Source organism: Hemitrygon akajei, unplaced genomic scaffold (genome assembly GCF_048418815.1).
Source record: "Hemitrygon akajei unplaced genomic scaffold, sHemAka1.3 Scf000096, whole genome shotgun sequence".
NCBI lineage: Eukaryota > Metazoa > Chordata > Chondrichthyes > Myliobatiformes > Dasyatidae > Hemitrygon > Hemitrygon akajei.
The window spans coordinates 1,181,416-1,200,596 of record NW_027331982.1 but is presented as its reverse complement, the minus strand read 5'-3'; positions in this window follow the sequence as shown (position 1 = coordinate 1,200,596).

The following is a 19,181-nucleotide window of genomic DNA, read 5'->3' as shown; positions in this document are numbered from 1 at the left end:
TAGGTATGTACTTACTTAATTAAATTAATGAAATATTTATTTTTCTCATTTTTATTCGACATTTTAGAGATTATTTTACCAAACCATAGAAATATTCGGATCGGGTGCTGTTCGTTTGGCTCTATGTGGTTCAGCAATGAATCACGAATCGCATATAGACAGATGCAGGGCCGAACGGACTATTTGCCATGTGACCCTATTACACAGGATGTACTGCTCCATAAAACTGTCATCATTCATCAGTGCGCTGCCTCTCTCACAATTTTAACATAAACCAACTGCAGGAGACTGATGTTCTAAAAATAGCGGAGGGAATACAGAATCTATTTTAACTGTATTTGCTGAATTTGAGGAACAGCGGGAAAGAAGGAGGAAAATAGACCCGCTCACACTGAATCAGAAGCTCACAGGTACAGGACTGATATGGATCACGAAATGCTCGAGAAGAGCCTGACAGATAAAGACTGACCCCCAACATCTCACACTGTAGCAGAGACTGACAGATAAGAAAATCGAAATGAATATAATATTATTTGTGAGTGGGAAATAACTCTAGTTAATTCATGGACAGGTGCACATTGAGGAATATGTGACAGAATCGACAAACATAAGAGTGCGGAATACACGGTGAAGGGCGCAATTTAGAACTGTTCAAGTCAGGTCAAGTCAAGTCATTTTTTATTGTCAGTTCGACCAGAACTGCTGGCATAGTACACAGTAAAAACGAGACAACGTTTTTCAGGACCATGGTGTTACATGAAACAGTACAAAAACTACACTGAACTACGTAAGAAAAAAAAACACAGAATAAAACTGCTCTAGACTACAGACCTACCCAGGACAGCATAAAGTGAACAAAACAGTGCAGGCGTTACAATACATAATAAACAAGACAATAGGCACTGTAGAAAGCAGTAAGTTGGTGTCAGCTCATGCTCTGAGTATTGAGGAGTCTGATAGCTTGGGGGAAGAAACTGTTACATAGTCTGGTCGTGAGAGCCGGAAAGCTTCAGTGCCTTTTCTCAGATGGCAGGAGGGAGAGGAGTTTGTATGAGGGGTGTGGGGTCGTTCATAATGCTTTCCTTTGCGGATGCAGCGTGTAGTGTCCGAAATGGCGGGAAGAGAGACCCCGATGATCTTCTCAGCTGACCTCACTATCCGCTGCAAGGTACGGCGATCTGAGATGGTGAAATTTCCGAACCAGGCAGAGATGCAGCTGCTCAGGATGCTCTCAATACAACCCCTGTAGAATGTGATGAGAGAAATGCATATAAATGCTGCTCCAACATGAAACTCGCAGCGTCTGCGGGCTTTATTTCAATCAATTTATCAATATAGTTCTGCACTTATTTAATTAAGATATTTAAAAATATTTATTTTCCTTATTTTATTTCAGCATTTCAGAGATTGTTTTAACAAACCATAGAAAGATACGAATCAGGTGATGTTCGTTTGGCTCCATGTAGTTTAAGAACGAATCGCATGCAGATTGATGACTGGCCGAACGGTCTGCTTGCCATAAGACTCCATTACACCGAACGTACTGCTCCATACAACCATCATCATTCATCAGTGCACTGTCTCTCTCACAATTTTAACATAAACCAACTGCAGGAGGCTCTTGTTCTAAAAATAGCTCAGGGAATACAGAATATATTTTCAGAGTACTTACTGAATTTGAGGAACAGCGGGAAAGACGGAGGAAAAATAGACCCACTCACACTGAATCAGAGTCTCACAGGTACAGGACTGAGACGACACACGTAATACTCGAGCAGAGACAGGCAGATACAGACAGGACCCTACACTCTCACACTGTAACAAAGACTGACAGATACAGAATGAAACCCACACTCACACACTATAACAGGGACTGACAGATACAAAATGAAACCCACACTCTCACACTGTCGCAGAGACTGATAGATACAGAATGAAACCCACACTCTCACACTGTAGCAGAGACTGACAGATACAGAATGAAACCCACACTCTCACACTGTAGCAGAGGCTGACAGATACAGAATGAAACCCACACTCTCACACTGTAACAGAGACTGACAGATACGGAATGAAACCTACAATCTCACACTGTAACAGAGACTGACAGATACAGAATGAAACCCACACTCTCACACTGTAGCAGAGACTGTCAGATCCAGAATGAAACCCACACTCTCACACTGTAGCAGAGACTGGCAGATACAGAATGAAACCCACACTCTCATACTGTAACAGAGACTGGCAGATACAGAATGAAACCCACACTCTCACACTGTAGCAGAGACTGACAGATACAGAATGAAACCCACACTCTCACACTGTCGCAGAGACTGATAGATACAGAGTGAAATGCATTTTCTCATACTGAACCAGAGAGTTTCACATACAGAAGGCCACGCTCTCAATCTGTACCAGGGTTCTGATATCTACAAAATGAACCCCGCACTCTCACATTGCCCCGGAGACAGGTGGGTATAAAATGAACCACACTTGAACGTTTTACCGGTGACAATCAAGTCGAGATTTAAACCAACACTCTCTAATTATCCGACTGAAAGTCTCCCGTTAGTTGCTTGTCTCTGCATTGTTGCCGTTCTCTCTTACTAGTTCTTTATTTCACGTGAAATGCATATGAACTCTCTCTTCATTTTCAGCTTGCAGCCTGCTGCGTAATAAATACTTTGCTCTCCGGCAGACTGAGAAATTACGCTATATTCTCCCAAATCACTATTCATTTTCTTTCTCTAGGTTTTGCAATATGGTACTGCGGCTGTTTAAATATCTCTTCTATTTCCTCTATCCTTTTATCAATGATACGATTGGTCGTAAAATACCCTGGTTAACGGGTTCAGTGGGAGAAGAGAAGGGAATGGACAGGGAAATAGGCAAATAATTTAACAGAGGACCTACCGTTTATTTGTGTGTGTGTGTGTGTGTGTGTGTGTGTGTGTGTGTGTGTGTGTGTGTGTGTGTGTGTGTGTGTGTGTGTGTGTGTGTGTACGTGATTACAACGGTTTCTAATATGACCGTTTCTAATATGACCTTATCTGACCTGGCGATCCTGCATTTATTTCTACAAGGACACGTCGGAGGGAATGACAAGGACACGTGTATTTCTATGTTAAAGCAGCAAATGAAGACCTCTGTGTACCGAGTGGAATCTATACATGACAGAGAATATTCTGTTCATTGATGCTTGTATTTTCACCAGAGACAAACTTGTTGATGGTTTCGTTCTTAACCCACAGTCAATGGACATATCAGCCCATTATATTCCTACAGCTAATAGAACGCCACAGTATTTGAGCATCTAACTGTTCCTCAGTCAGATTCAACAGAGAAGAGAGTTTAAGAGATGGGGGGGGGGGTGTATATGGACAGCTCTGGACTTCAAGATAACGGAAATAATCATAATCATGGAGAAACTCATCACAATGACTAGAACATTGATGTCCCTCAAGTCTGATGGGGAACTGGACAGGGTGTCTCTGTGCCCAGCGGGTATGTTTTATATTTGATGGCACATAGTGGGACGGGGTGGAGTGGGTTTGGTGTCTGCTGTGAAACTGGACAGGGTGTCTCTGTGCACAGCGGGTATGTTTTATATCTGATCCTACATCGTGGGACGGGTTGGGGTGGGTTTGGTGTCTGATGGGGAACCGGACAAGGTGTCTCTGTACATAGCGGGTATGTTTTATATCTGATGACAGATAGTGGGACGGGGTGGGGTGGGTTTGGTGTCTGATGGGGAACTGAACTGTGTATCTCTGTACACAGCGGGTATGTTTTATAACTGATGGCACATAGTGGGACGGGGTGGGGAGGTTTTGGTGCCTGATGGGGAACTGGACAGGGTGTCTCTGTACACAGCGGGTATGTTTTATATCTGACGGCACATAGTGGGACGGTGTGGGGTGGGTTTGGTGTCTGATGGGGAACTGGACAGGGTGTCTCTGTACACAGCGGGTATGTTTTATATCTGTTGGCACATAGTGGGACGGGGTGGGGTGGGTTTGGTGACTGAGCGGCCAAAGTGGAGCTGCTGTTTAAAAATAAAATGGAAGTCTGCAGGATGAGACTGGGAGGGGTTTTCATGTGTCCCTGGATCCAGACAACTCTGAAGGGAAACGGGATCTATTTGTAGATGAACCACTGGCGTGACACTGAAAATTGCCGAAAATGCTGGAAACATCGATTCCGGGATGCTTGTGGAAAGAAAATCATAATTAAAGTTTCAGGTTGGAAAATGTGAGCCGGCGTGACCGCTGTCATTTCAACTGTGGAATGTTGTAAATGAAGCCGCTCATTGCTCACTTACTGGTCTCATTGCACAATCTGGTCGAATTACACAGAGGGATCTGACTGAGGTAATGCCAACGATACTGAGGTGTTCGTGTTACAGTATTCCCACAGTATTTACACCTGAGACACGGCAGGTGATGTAATTTGTTTGTTCAAAAACAATGGTGGGAGGCGGGACCTTGTCACTAGAGATCGATCCCCTGTATAAATCAGAGCCTGTTGCAGTACGTCAGCCCAGAGTGTCTTGCCGAGCTGTGGAATTCAGAGCAATCGCGTTCACTGCGTCACTCAAATGGGATATCCAGTAATCTGGCGGATAGAAGACATTTACTACCCAGTTATTTCAGCCGTTGGGATTCCCGGTAAGCCGCTGTCACATCTGCAAACGGCAGAAACTGAGAGTTAATTCCGATGTTCTGAAGTGTTTCTCTGGCTACTTGTTTCCACAGCCACCTGCCCAGTCCCCGCATTTCAGTCATGGGCGGAATGCGCTGACAATATTAATCCCTTTGCTTTCGTCGCAGGCAGCGCTCCATATTGGAGCCGAGATGCTGCCTTTGACTGAAATCTTCTCCGCTGGCTCGCTGTCACCGAATAATTGTGAATCGAAATGTCTGCATAGGATGACACAGGGCTGCGCTGCCTCTGTGGGAACCAGCCGTCCTTCTGTTCTGCCCATAGGAATTGCATGACTGGGTAACGGAGCAAGGCGAAGGGCTAATTTATTTCAGGAATGTGAGCAGAGGGAACCGCCGATGTGGATTTCATTTCATTCCCGTGCTGCTCGGAGCCAGTGATGCTGATATTTAATGTCCATCTCTCACTGCGGCCGTGGAAGCACTTAAACAGCTGTCCTCTGGTCGGTTTGAGAATTCACGTAAATTTAACTCATTTACAAAATTTTCGACAAGTTCTCTGACATTCCGATAATGCGCCCTACCAGTCGCTTCATATGTTCTGCGTCCGGTATTCACCCTTTGAGGCAAAAAAAGAACAGGATCTGATCGGATTCTATCTAACTGCGGCTCTATTTCAGTGACGAGTCAGTAATTTCTCTGCTTCCTTTCCTCTCTCTTGCAGTTAACCTGATGGCGATTGTTATCCTGTCCCGAGGAAAGTGCGGTCTCTCCAAATGCATCACTCGCTATCTGGTGGGAATGGCAGCGGCCGATCTCCTGGTCGTTATCTCTGACCCTCTGCTGAGGTGGACTGTTTCAACCTACTTGATGTATTCCTTCCTCAATCGAACTCCCTTTTGCAGGGTCGCCCGTTGCCTGCTCATAGGAAGCACCGGGGTCTCTGTCTGGCTGACAGTCGCGTTCACCTGTGACAGATTTGTGGCCATTTGTTGTGAAAAGCTGAAAAGAAAATATTGTACCGAAAGAACGGCGGCTGTGGTTATCGGGACAGTGAGCGTTCTGGGTTGTTTAGAAATTATCCCTTTCTACTTTACAATGGAGCCTAGTATACTAATTAATGGAGTTTTCTATGGCTGTGTGTCCACAAAGAGCTTCTATACGTCTCCCTCCTGGGCCGCATATGAGATGATACATCGCATTTTCATGCCTTGTCTCCCGTTTGTTCTGATTTTATTGTTAAATGTTCTGACAGTTAGACGGATTTTTTCCGCTAATAAAGTCCGGTTGGGGCTCCGGGGCCGCAGAACCGGAAACAATGACAAGGACCCGGAGATGGAGAACCGAAGGAAATCGGTCGTTTTACTATTCAGTATAACCGGTAGTTTTATATTTCTGTGGTTAACACGGGTGGTTTTTGATTACTACCGACGGGCTGCAAATATCCCTTTCTACTCGTACGCTGATCCGATTTATATCGCAGATGGCACGGCGGCGATGCTGCAGGTCCTCAGCTCCTGCACCAACACATGTATTTACGCCGTGACTCAGAGCAAGTTCAGAGAGGAGCTGAAAAACGCGGTGAAATACCCACTGAGACTGTTAACCAATTTCGTTAAGTCATAGAGCGACCAGCTAGTTTCAGCAGTAGAATTAAATCAATCGCCATTTCCCTCCTTAAGCCATCAGATTTCCGATATGTAGAACCACGGCTAACAGCACAGCGCTCTGACATACGCATGTATTTACTGGTGATATATTTCACTCGCTGTCTACTCTGTGACGGTGAAATTTTCTCTTCATCAGATTCCTCTGAAATATGTACGACGCGCTCTAGCTTTAATTCACTCAGATGAACGCTCTGTCGAACTCGGGAACTGTCGGGGACAATCCACTGATGTCCTGCCCGTTTTTTTTTTCCATTCCCTCCGTTACGCCTCGTTTTTCAATTTCGTGATGGGAGGATCGTTTTACTCTGGTTTGTCCAGTCAGGATGGATCCGCCCCCGTTTCTCCACCCTGCGCCCTCTCCGCTGTTAATCAGTCTTCCATCTCGTGATGTTCACGGTGTTTCACTCCCAATGTCCCTGCCAATTCCCGCGATTCTGCTATAAATGCCCCGCTTATTTCTTCTGCCACGCCGGTACCACAGATTCGATTTCTGAGTTTCACCTTGAGGGGAACATGATCGGATTGGAACATGGCGGAGTCGTGTGTGTTTTATGTTTCTTTTTCAACTCAGTCTCCAACACCGGACCGCTCCCTCTTTGTCCCTGCATATCTCCGTCTTTATCCCTGTTCACCTCCAGAGGCCCCGTCACCATCTGCTTCCTTCCCCGTCCACCATCTGGTCCGCTACTCAGCAAAAGAAATCTCACTGCAGTATGTAGGAACATATACTGACACTGATGATAAAATGACGCTGACCTTTAAAGAAATTCCAAAGCAATAGATTAACTTTCTCTATCTGGAACTGAGTTCTATCCGAAAGTGCAGTCGATTTTTTGAAAAAGGAATTAGAATAATACTGGAAATCGAAATAAAAACAAAAATGACTGAAAGCGCTCAGCTGGTAAGGTAGGATAGATTAAAATATTAATTTATATTTCAGGTATCTCTGCTTCCAGCTCATCACAGAGTGAGTATAATCAAACACCTCTGTGGATGCGAGGACGGTATATTTCACATCGCTGCGGCAAGCCACACATAGAAATATCGCAGATTGCTTTAAATGTTGTCGAATGAGGTGGCATTTGCAATTTTCCAATCATTTGCAAAGACATGCCAGAATCTATTGATACTTGACGGATCAGTACTAATACATCCTCAATCTCTTCCGCCGCCACTTGGAGAACCCTGTGGTGTATTCTCATCATTTTTATTTTCTGGACACCTTTTCCTCAATCAAAGCAACAACACTTACCTCTGCCCCCTGGCAGTTTGCAACTCCCTGGCGGACCAATCGCATCGTAGAGACAGAGAGATTTTCCCAAAGGTCGGGAGAAGAGTTTTAAAAAACGAGTTTAATGCGGCTCGGCGCTTTGGAACAGTGGGTATGACTGCGAGGCAAGTTTCCTGTTCTGACCGTCAGGTGTGGGATGTCCGGTAGACTTTCAGCCTCCCTGACGGCCGGATCTGCGCCACGTACATCAACCTGCAGCTCCTTCCAGACCGACTTCGGGAACTGGAGCGGCAGCTCGATGACCTTCGGCTCGTTAGGGAGAGTGAGGAGGTGATAGACAGGAGCTACAGACAGGTAGTCACCCCGGGACCACAGGGGACAGATAAGTGGTTGACCGTTAGGAGAGGCAGTGGAGGGCGTCAGTTCGTGGAAAGCACACCTGTGGCCGACCCCTTAAAAATAAGTACTCCATTTTGAGTGTTGTTGGTGGGGGGCGGGGGGCGGGGTGATGCTACCTACCTGGTGGAAGCAACAGTGGCCGTGTCTCCGGCACTGATCCTGGCCCTGTGGCTCAGAAGGGTAGGGAACTGATGAAGAAAGGAGCGGTAATAGGGGACTCTATAGTTCGGGGGACGGATAGGCCATTCTGTGAACGTGGAAAGAAACAAGGATGGTAGTTTGCACCCCAGTTGCCACGGTTCGTGATGTTTCTGATCACATCCGCAATATCCTGAAATGGGAGACTGAGCAGCTATGGGACATAGTACATACTGGCAACGACGTAGGCAGAAAAAAGATGGAGAGCCTGAAAGCAGAATCAGGAACGAAACTGAGAAGCAGGACCTCAAGGATAGTAATTTCCGGATTACTGTCTGTGCCACGCGACAGTGAGTATAGGAATAGAGTCAGGTGGAGGATAAATGCGTGGCTGAAGGATTAGAGCAGGGGGCAGAGATTCCGATTTTTAGATCATTAGGTCCACTCCTAGGGTAGGTCTGAACTGTACAAAAAGTACTGGTTGCACTTGAATACGGGGGGGGGGCAATATCCTGGAAGGGAGGTTTTCTAATGCTATTCGAGAGGGTCTAAAATAGATTTACAGGGGGTTGGACACGAACTGAAGAGACAGAGGTTGGGGAGTTTGCAGCACAAGTAGATACGGCTTGTAGGGCGTTTCTGAGCAAGGATAGGCAGATGATAGAGCAAGAATGTACTCAGCCTGATGGCTTGAGATGTGTCTATTTTAATGCAAGCAGTATCATATACAAGGCGGATAAACTCAGGACGTCTATCGATACGTGGAACTGTGACATTCTGACCATCACAGCGACCTGGATGTCTCAGGAAGAGGAATGGCTGTTGAGTGTGCCGGGGTTCAGGTGTTTCAAATAGAACAGAGAGGGAGGCAAAAGAGGTGGATGCGTGGCATGGTTCATTAGAGATATTGTCACGGCTGCAGAAAAGGAGAAAGTCATGGAGGCATGGTCTACTGAGTCAGTGTGGGTGGATGTCAGAAACAGGAAAGGAGCAACAACTCTTCTGGTCGTTTTTATAGCCCCCCCCCCCCAATAGTAACAGCGATATCAAGAAGCAGACAGAGAGGCAGGATCTGGAATGGTGCAATAATAATAGGGGTGTCGTGATCGGAGATTTTAACTTTCCTAATATTGATAGGCATCTCCGTAGCGCAAGGGGTTTAGCTGGGTGGAGTTTGTTGTGTGTGTTCAGGAAGGAATCCTGACGCAAAATGTGGATAGGCCAATTAGAGGAGAGGTTATACTTCATCTGGCATTGGGAGATGAATCTGGTCAGGTGTCAGATCACTTGGTGGAAGCGGATTTTGGAGGTAGTGACTACAACACCAGCTCCGTCACCGTAGCGCTGGAGAGAGATAGGAAAAGACAATTTGGGAAAACGTTTAATTGCGGTAGCGGAAATGATGATGCTAGTAGGCAGGAACGGGAGCATAAACTGGGAGCAGATGTTGTCAGCAAAATGCATGGTAGAAACGTGACAAATATTCAGGGAATATTTGCATGGAGTTCTGAATAGGAATCTTCCAGTGAGACAGGGAACGGCTGGTGGAGTTAAAGAAACATTGTACATAAAATAGGGAAATAGAAAATGTAGCTGAGAAGAAAAGAAAAGCTTACGAAATGTTCAGGAAACTGGCTACTGTTAGAGTTCTAGAAAATTACAGGGTTGCTCTGAAGGAGCTTAACAATGGAATGAAGAGAGTGAGAAGGGTCCATGAGAAGGAAAATCCCTAGACATTCTACAAGTACGTGACGAGCAATCGGATGAGCCATGAGAGAATAGGACCAATCAGGTGCGGTAGAGAAAACGTGTGCATGGAGTTGGAGGATTTAGCGGAGGTACTTAATGAACGCTTTGCTTCACTATTAATCAAGGGAAAAGGCCTTGGCAATTGTGGGGATGACTTCCAGCGGACTGAAACGCTTCAGCATACAGACGTTAAGAAAGAGCATGTACTGGAGCTTTTCGGAAAGCATCAGGGACGGATGAGCTATACACCAGGCTACCGTGGGAAGCGAGGAAGGAGATTGATGAGCCTCCAGCAATTTTGTTCGTGTTATCAATAGGGAGGGGAGAAGTACCGAAGGATTGAAGGGTTGCATGTGTTGTTCCCTTGTTCAACAAAGAGAGAGGAGATAACCCAGGAAATTATAGACCAGTTATTCTGACTTCAGTAGTGGGCAAGTTGCTGGAAAAGATCCTGAGTGGCAAGATTTATGCGCATTTGGAGAGACATAATGCCCTTAGGGATAGACAGCATAGCTTTGTAAAGTGCAGGTCCTGCCTTACTCGCCTGATTGAATTCTTTGAGGATGTCCCAAAAGACGTGCTGAAGGTGGAGCACAGCATGTTATATGTATGGATCTCAGTAAGGCATTTGATAAGGTTCCGCATGAAAGCCTCCTTCAGAATGTAAGAAGGCATGGGATTCCATCGGATGTTGCGTAGTGTGTTCCGAATTGGCTTGCCCACGGAAGTCAGAGAGTGGTTGTAGACGGGTCATATTCTACATGGAGGTCGGTGACCAGCTTGTGCCTTAGGGATCTTTTCTAGGACCCTTACTGTTCGTTTTTTTAATATAAATGACCTGGATCAGGAAGTGGTGGGATGGGTTAGTAAATTTGCTGAAGACACAAAGGTTGAGGTGTTGTGGATAGTGTGGAGGGCTGTCAGAGGTTACAGCGGGACATTGATAGGATGGAAACCTTGGCTAAGAAGTGGCAGACGGAGTCCACCCTGATGTGTGAGGCGGTTCATTATGGTAGTTCAAATATTATGACAGAATATAGTTGTAATGGTAAGACTCTTGTCAATGTGGAGAATCAGAGAGATTTTTGGGTCCGAGTCCATAGGACACTGAAAGCTGCTCCGCATGTTGACTCTGTGGTTACGAAGGCCTTCATCAACCGTGGGATTGAGATTAGGAGCCGAGAGGTAATGTTGCAGCTATAAAGGACCCTGGTCAGAGTCCACTTGGAGTACTGTGCTCAATTCTGGTCGCCTCACTACAGGAAGGATGTGGAAGCCATAGAAAGGGTGCAGAGGTGCTTTACAAGGATGTTGCCTGGATTGGGGAGCATGTCTTATGTGAATAGTCTGAGTGAACTCGGCCTTTTCTCCTTCGATCGACGGAGGTTGAAGGGTGACCTGATGGGGGTGTATAAGATGATGAGAGGCAATGATCTTGTGGATAGTCTGATCTTTTTCCAGGGCTGAAACGGCTAACACAAAACGGTGCAGTTGAAAGGTGCCTGGAGGTAGGTACAAAGGAGAGGTCAGCGATATTGTTTTTTTATGCAGAGTGGTGAATGCGCGAATGAGCTGCCGGCGACGGTGGTGGAGGCGGATATGACAGGGTCTTTTAAGAGACTCCTAGATAGGTACATGGAGCTGAGAAAAATAGACGGCAATGGTTAACCCCAGGTAATTTTTAAAGTAAGGACATGCTCGGCACAGATTTGTGGCCCGAAAGGTCGGTATTGTTCTGTGGTCTTTCTGTGTTTCGATGTTTCTAAGTTGGCTTGGCAGGTGGCTCTTCGACGCGCTTCATCACTGTTAGATATTCACTCAGAATTAGCACAGAATTGCAATGGAATCTAAATACTACTTGTCTCCATGTATTCCCGATGAGCCTAATTCTCCCGTCCAATTCAGCATTGCTCAATTCCCACACTGACCGTCGCCGTTGTTATGACACATTTCTGTGTATCCATTCGATTATCTGTGCCTGTTGCTCAGTCCTCGCTATCGTGACTTTAGAGGTTTCTGACTGCTTGCCAGTGGCAAAACAGTGGTATGTTTAAGATGCAGTTAAGGTTATTCGGTCCATCGTCTCCTAACCCATATTTCTCTCACTTGGTCCCATAAAATTCCAGACGCGACTCCTTGGGGCTGATGAGCTTTGGGCTCGCAGTGCACATTCTCGTAGTGTGCTCCAGAACCTGTTCGCCCTCCGCTTGAGGAAGGGTTTCGGACATTAATTATTACAACGTCTACCCTTTCCCCTGCAGAGATACTCTCTGACTCACTGAGCTCCTTCAATAGGAAACTATAATTTCACTTTACATTTACTTCGAGAAAGCCCGTATCTGAATTTTGAGAGATACAATGACCGCCAACACTAGAATCTGCAGCATTAAACAATGGAGGAAATGAACGACTTGGACAGCATGTGGAGTGGATTGTCCACGCTTCGGTTCAAGAGGTCTTATCTGGCCTTAGTTAGTGAGCATTCGGACGGTACATTCACAGATTAGTTAAACAAGGGGGATCAGTACATTCCATATGGATAGGTCAATACAATTAAATTAGCTAAATTGTGTGTAAAATAATACATTTAGAGGAGAATCTGAAGTAATACTGCTGTGTTGCTTTCTGGGCTATGTATTCCCATCACCTCTCTTCAATCAATGACGCACTTCCGCTGGTATTATTGACTGAAATTCGTGACAAATAGGAGGAATGAAGTAATCAGCAACATTCTTTCATCAGCATCAACACTAAACTTGTCATTGTTGTATGCTTACTATACGGGAAGCGGTACAGTTGATTTCAGGTGCTAAACGGTAATATACCGGTCCAGAGCACGCCCTTGAGGAGGATGAGAAATTCAAGAGAAAGAAATCAGGATGACAAAACCCTACATGTTAACTCAGAAGACATGAGTTTGCTCGAGCTAAAGGAGAATCCTAAGTGCTTCTGCCGATATGTTAGGAGCAGAAGGATTGCGGGGGACAACCTTGGTCCGCCGGAAGATCAGAATGATTTTCTGTGCGTGGAACCAAAAAAGGTGGGGGTGATTTTTATTTGGCATCTGTATTTACTCGCGAGACAGTCACAGCGTGTAAGGAGTGAGACAAAGCAGTGGCGAGACCATGGACCCGATGCAGATTACAGTGGATGAGCTATTTTGCTGTCTTCAGGCAAATGACGGTGGGCGAATCCCCAGGGCCTGACAACGTTGTCTCTCGGACCCTGTGTGGGGCAAATAGGGAAAATTGCCGGACCATTACTTTCTGCACACCAACCGCTCGTTTCTGCAGAGAGTCAGGAGGCCGAGTTTCCTGGGGTGCACATCACAAGTGATCTCACATGGTTCCTCAATACCACGTGTTTAGTTACGAGGGCACCGAATTGCCTCGAGTTCCAGGGGAGATTGAGGCAAGAGAAGCTTCCCGCCTCCATTCCAACCAGACGTAAGCGGAACACAGTCGGCAGTGTCCTTACCAGCTGTGTAACCGTCTCATACGGGAATTGCAAAACATCTGCACACAAACATTGTGATGGAGTGTGAGAACCGCTGAGAAAATCATCAGGGCTCCTTCGTCCACATCCCTGAAGCGCTGCGTTCACAGAGACCTCAACATTATCAAAGGCAACTCCCATTAGTTCTGCTGAACCACAACATCATCGACCTCATACCGTCAGGCGGAACGGACCAAGGGATAAGAACAAGGACTGTTTGGTTGCATAACATCTTCCTCGTTCTTTGAGACTTCTGAAAACCCAGCTGACATCCGTTAATCATTACTTATGGCAAAGTCTGTAGAAATATACATATATATTTAACTATATGTCCTACTGTATATGTATGCTTGCCATCTTGTACGTCTCCAGAATATATTCAAATCTCTGTTAATATTGTTGTGTTAACAATATTTTATGTGATATAGATTTTGTGTTTCACAGCTTGGTTCCAGATAATTAGTTGATTCATTTAGATGTATACATGTTTATGGTTGAATGACAATAAATTTGAAGCTGAATTTGAATGATAAGTTTGAAGAGGTTTAAGTGAAAATGCAAGAGATGGTCCCACAAAACAAATGGCTAACGACACCAATGGTATTCGGATGCACGTTTCCAAAGCAGAATGGATTACCAGTCCATCGCTTTAACCTCACCACCACCTCGTCGGTTATTCAGGGTCTGTATTTCTTTGGAGCACACACAATCTCTGTTTGTGGTCCACACGTTTGCTTTATGTTCTATTTCTATTGATGTTGCCTGTCCATGCCTACCGGTATTCACGGACCTGGATAAGGAAGGGTTGGAAAGATATGGGCCAACCACAATAGAATGCAAGTAGTTATCATAGCCCCCATAGACTTTAAGGTCATGTTGAACATAAGTGTTCTATTCTATGCACAGTAACTCAGAGAACCTGTGAGTATTCTGTATAGTGGAAAAAGATAACATTCTTTTGAATTAACAATGTCCAGTTGTTTCCTTATCACGCTGTTTGAATTAAAGTAAACGGCTGTTATAGGAATTCACCACCTGATTCTAAAATAGTAACTTTTCATGTCTTGGGCAATCACGATAACACGGCAGCTAAAGACCCTTGGCCATTTCTAAACAATCTGACCATGTGGCCTAATGGATAAGGCGTCTGAGTTCGGCTCTTGATGTGAAACTATCAGAAGATTGCACGCTCGAGTCCGGTAACTGTGGCTAACCTGAAGCTCATGGCTACATGCATCGATTTCGAAGTGTCCGGCACCGCGTATAAAATGACCGGATTACTCCGCCTTCTTGGGGAGCATAACCTCATCTCGTGTCTTCGTTTCACGCAACATTTAAATTTATATTTGTTGTCTGTGATGTATTTAGGAAGACAAGCTCATAAACAACACGCCAGAGCTTCCCCCAACTGCTGATTGGAAGGCGAAGTGTGCTTCACATTCACAGGTCAGGCCGCAGCAGAGGAAACAGTTGAACTTCTTAACTATTGGAAAAGAAGTTTTAACCCACGTTTCCCTTTCATCAGCAACGGGCGCTGGGTCGGTCCTGATTGAGACGCAAAGTATCCTCACAGGAATCCGGAAGCATGGCTATTGTTCAAGGAAGAACGTTGGGCGATGACAGCCCGATAGGGTTGGAGATGTCAGAGTTCAGTCTGAGGTGTGAGGACGCTGTGTTGTCGTCTATCTTGCATAGTCCCACTGCGAAACTTTGAGAAGTATCACTCTGTTGAGCGTATTTCAAACAACGATAATGCGAAACTAATTGTGTAAAATTTGTTAACACCGTCAACAAATGACATGTTTACTGGAACAGTAGCCAACACCGTCGGAAGGATCTTTCAAAACATCTCGTCTTCTCTGAACATAATCCTAAACTAGACTAATCCTATCTGTTGGCACCAAGTCTGAGCTTCTCTGTAAAAACAGACAACGCCTCCTTCTAAACAGCAGCAGCAAGCTGGGAAAATAAATATCCGACCCCATCCCCAGAAACTTGAAATCACATTAATCCTTTGATTGGCTGCAGCAATGAAATTAACCACAAGTTCACCACCATGGCCAGGATAGATTAGTGATGTAAGACTTTGTGTTCAGGTCGTAGTTTCCACGGGAGAGGTAGTTTCCAAACTCGTCTATGACAATTCGGCGTTCTTCCTCACATTGCTTTCTTCATTTTACACCCGGTTTTGCTGAAGGAAAGTTTCTGTCATTAAGCAAATATCCCCATCCTGTTGTCTTTCACGATCTTCTCCTTTCCCCCTTGACTGTCAGCAAGATATGAATCATCATTTGCACACTCTCTCTCATTTCAGCTCCATACCGGTTTTTACCCAAACAGCAATGTGGTGATGTCATCGGAGATGGCAATCATACCCGACGTGGAGTGGAGGAAAGTGGATGATAGGTTGTGCAGTTTGAATGGGAATCCGCTTGTGAGTTTCGACTTAGCTGCACCGGAAAGAGGTAAATACAGATAGTAAATTTGGAAGGTGACGCGACATGAGTTGGAAGGTCACGTGTTGGAACAATGCTTGTCAGTGAAAGGATAACCACAATGTCTCAACAGAATGTGAGAAGAACTTGCGAAACACATACAACATGCTGGAGGGACTCAGCAGGCCAGACAGCATCGACGTGTGAAAATTCGTCCTGAATAAAGTTCCTATTTTGTGTCATTTATCAAACGTCTCCGCTGTTCAGGGAACAAATACTTCTGTACACCCGTCTGAAATAATTTTAATTATACACCGTCCAGCAGTCCACCGCCCACCAGACGCCGCGGTAGGGAATTGCTCAGAAGCATCATCCTATGCGAGAAAAATATACTCAGAATTGAGATTTAAACAAGCGTCTCTTGTTTGGATCCTTTCCATTGGCAAACGCATTTTGACGTGCATTACATCAGGGTCCGTTATATTCCTATTTTGACTGAATCAAGTAACGGATACACTTGTAATCTCAAAGCAATACGGGCCCAACATATGTCGGCATCAGGCTATCTTCTCAACAACGGAGAGGACAATGGGTTTCCCACCAATTAACTTTAAATGGCTTCGGAGTTCAGTTGTGACGCAATCTGCGAATGCGGGCTCATTGCTCTAGTGGTATGATTCTCGCTGCGGGTGAAAAAAAGCATATGCGAGAGGTCCCGGGTTCAAATCCCGGACGAGCCCCGTTATTAGATATTATCAGCGATTTGCTTCACGAGTTTTGCATTGACGCACGAGATAATTGGCTACATCAAACAGAAACACCGAAGGAGGAATTGGAAATAGTTTTCAAGGCAGGTAAGTTTGAGGTTTCACATTTTGGAATGTCAAACCAGCTGAGTATTTTTTCTGTGAGGGTTAGAGCACTGGGGAGTGCAAATCAGCAGGGAGAGGGAGTCGGAGAAGGGCATAGTTTGCTGAAACCCGTCTCATGTGCAGAGAGACTGTGGGAAAGGTGTTCGGCACGCTGGCCTCAGGAGGTCAGTGTAGGAGTTGGGAGACTGTGTTGCTGTTACACTCTGTTGTGGAAATACGTGTAAAATGGAAACAGCGCAGCAGTCTTTGGAAAACGATGGGTCTGCATGTTGATGAGCGCTGTAGACATTAATGTGGAAGAACAAGAAACTGGCAAGTGAACTTATATAGTTTAACCTCTTCCCGTTTCCCAACCAGGACAGAAGTACCTCTAACTTGTATATAATATCGGCTTATATATCTCATAGGATAGAATATTCATTGCAAAGAATATTTGCTTATACATTTCACAGGTTTCAGAATCGGTGCGGGCAGAAATTAGGTGACAAGTGAAACTGCTCACTCCAGTCACATTGTTGTGCCAAACGCCTGGGGTTTCGAGAGCTGGAATCTTCCCACTGAACTCATTTTCTGCTGATCAAGATTGAGAGTCTCAGTTCAGATCTTCACCAACATCTGTCTTACGGATGTGACTTGCTTCAGAATAAGAATCAGATTCGGGTTTAATATCTGGGACATCTATCGAGAAAACTGTTAAATTAGCGGCAGCAGTACAATCAATACGTGATAAATATAGAAATAAAAATCAATCAAATATTGAATTAGAGTAAATATATGTATATTAAATTGTTAAATTAAAGATAGAGCAAAACAGATAAAAGAGTGATGCAGTGTTCACAGGTTCAATGTCCATTTAGACATTGGGTGGCCGAGGGGAAGAACTGGTTCCTGAATCGCTGAGTGTGTGGCTTTAGGCTTCTGTACCTCCTTCCTGATGGTAACAGTGAGAAGAGGAATGTCCTGGGTGATGAAGTCCTTAATGACGGTCGCCGCCTCTCTGAGTCACCGCTACATGAAGATGTCCTGGACACAACGGAGGCCTGTCCCCAGGGCGGAGCTGACTAATTTCATAACTTACTGCCAGTCTCGCCGCTGGCTTTTCGGGGCAGCGATCAAGATCCTCCACCCCTGTCAGTCGGCGACGTTCAGGGATTCATTCATCGTGTCAGTAGCCTCCTCTCGGTTTGCGCAATTCCCTGCCAAGTCCCGGTTAGCGATTCAGAAATACCGGCGGATTCATATGTAGACGGACTTTTCATTTTCGTTTCACTGTAGATTTCTTTGACCAGTTCGGCTTGATATCTCTGAGCTGAACCCTCGAAATTGTGGGAGCGGTGAGTACTCTCAGTCTGCCCTCTGCCATTTGACTTGTTTGGCATGAGTGACCCTACCAAGAGCCAAAGCATTAACTCCTAACTCCAGCCAGCTTCGCTCTCCAGGTTACTGAGCCAGGCAAGCCTTCACACCGCGACTAGGTTGTGTTCTGTTTGGTGTCTAGGGGTGTGATCACTAATTATAAGCCAACCCTGAGACGAATGCCAGGAATGTCTGACAACATACCGAGCTGAAACCAATCACGTGAAAGTGACAGTCTCAGCCCATCCTGCGTTAGCAGTGAAATGTGCAAACCCTTTCTGAAGAGTGTCGTTCCCAGTGAAGCCGCTGTTTGCTCCATTCTGTAGACACTGAACCATCTCAGCAACGACCAAGGACAGATTACTCATAGTCACTCACACCGGGTGGTCCGGAAGAAAAGCCATTGCGTTGACTGTACCGCTGAGCAATGACTGGGACGGGTGTAGCACCGAGGAGGCGGTGACTTTCCCTGCTACCCATGCTGCACTCGGAACTTGGAGGAACACATCGTTTACATTGACTCTGCAGGCAATCCCGTTTCTAATGACACCAATAGGCGTCTCAGCATCAGATGGATATGCTGGTTGGGTGGAGTCGAAGCAACAACCTTCTAATCAATTTTAGTAAGACCAGGGAATTAATTGTACTCCAGGGAGAATGCGTCAGGTGAACAAACGCAAATCCTCACTGGACGTTCAAAAGTGTGAATCTATGGAATTTGTTGCCACGGGCGGCAGCGGAGGCCGGGTCACTGGGTGTATTTAAGGCAGAGATTGATAGGTTTCTAAGTAGTCTGGGCATCAAAGGTTATAGTGAGAAGGGGGAATGGGACTAAAGGGGTGATTGGATCAGCTCATGATGAAATGGCGGATCAACCTCGATGGGCCGAATGGCCGACTTCTGCTCCTTTGTCGTATGGTCCTATGGTCTTCTGGGTGAATATCTTCAGGTTCCTGGGCGAAGACATCTCAGCGGATCCATCCTGGTCCCAACATGCTGACGCGGTGACTGTGCAGACGTCATAGTTGTTCATTAATGAGATTTAGAGTGCTGTCGAAGAATCAAATGCATTTCTCTGGGCGTACCTGGACAGCATTGTCAGTCGTTGCGTCACAGTTTGGAGTGGGGCGGGGCTCGAATGCGTAGGATCGAAAGAAGGGGCAGAGTGCTGTAGT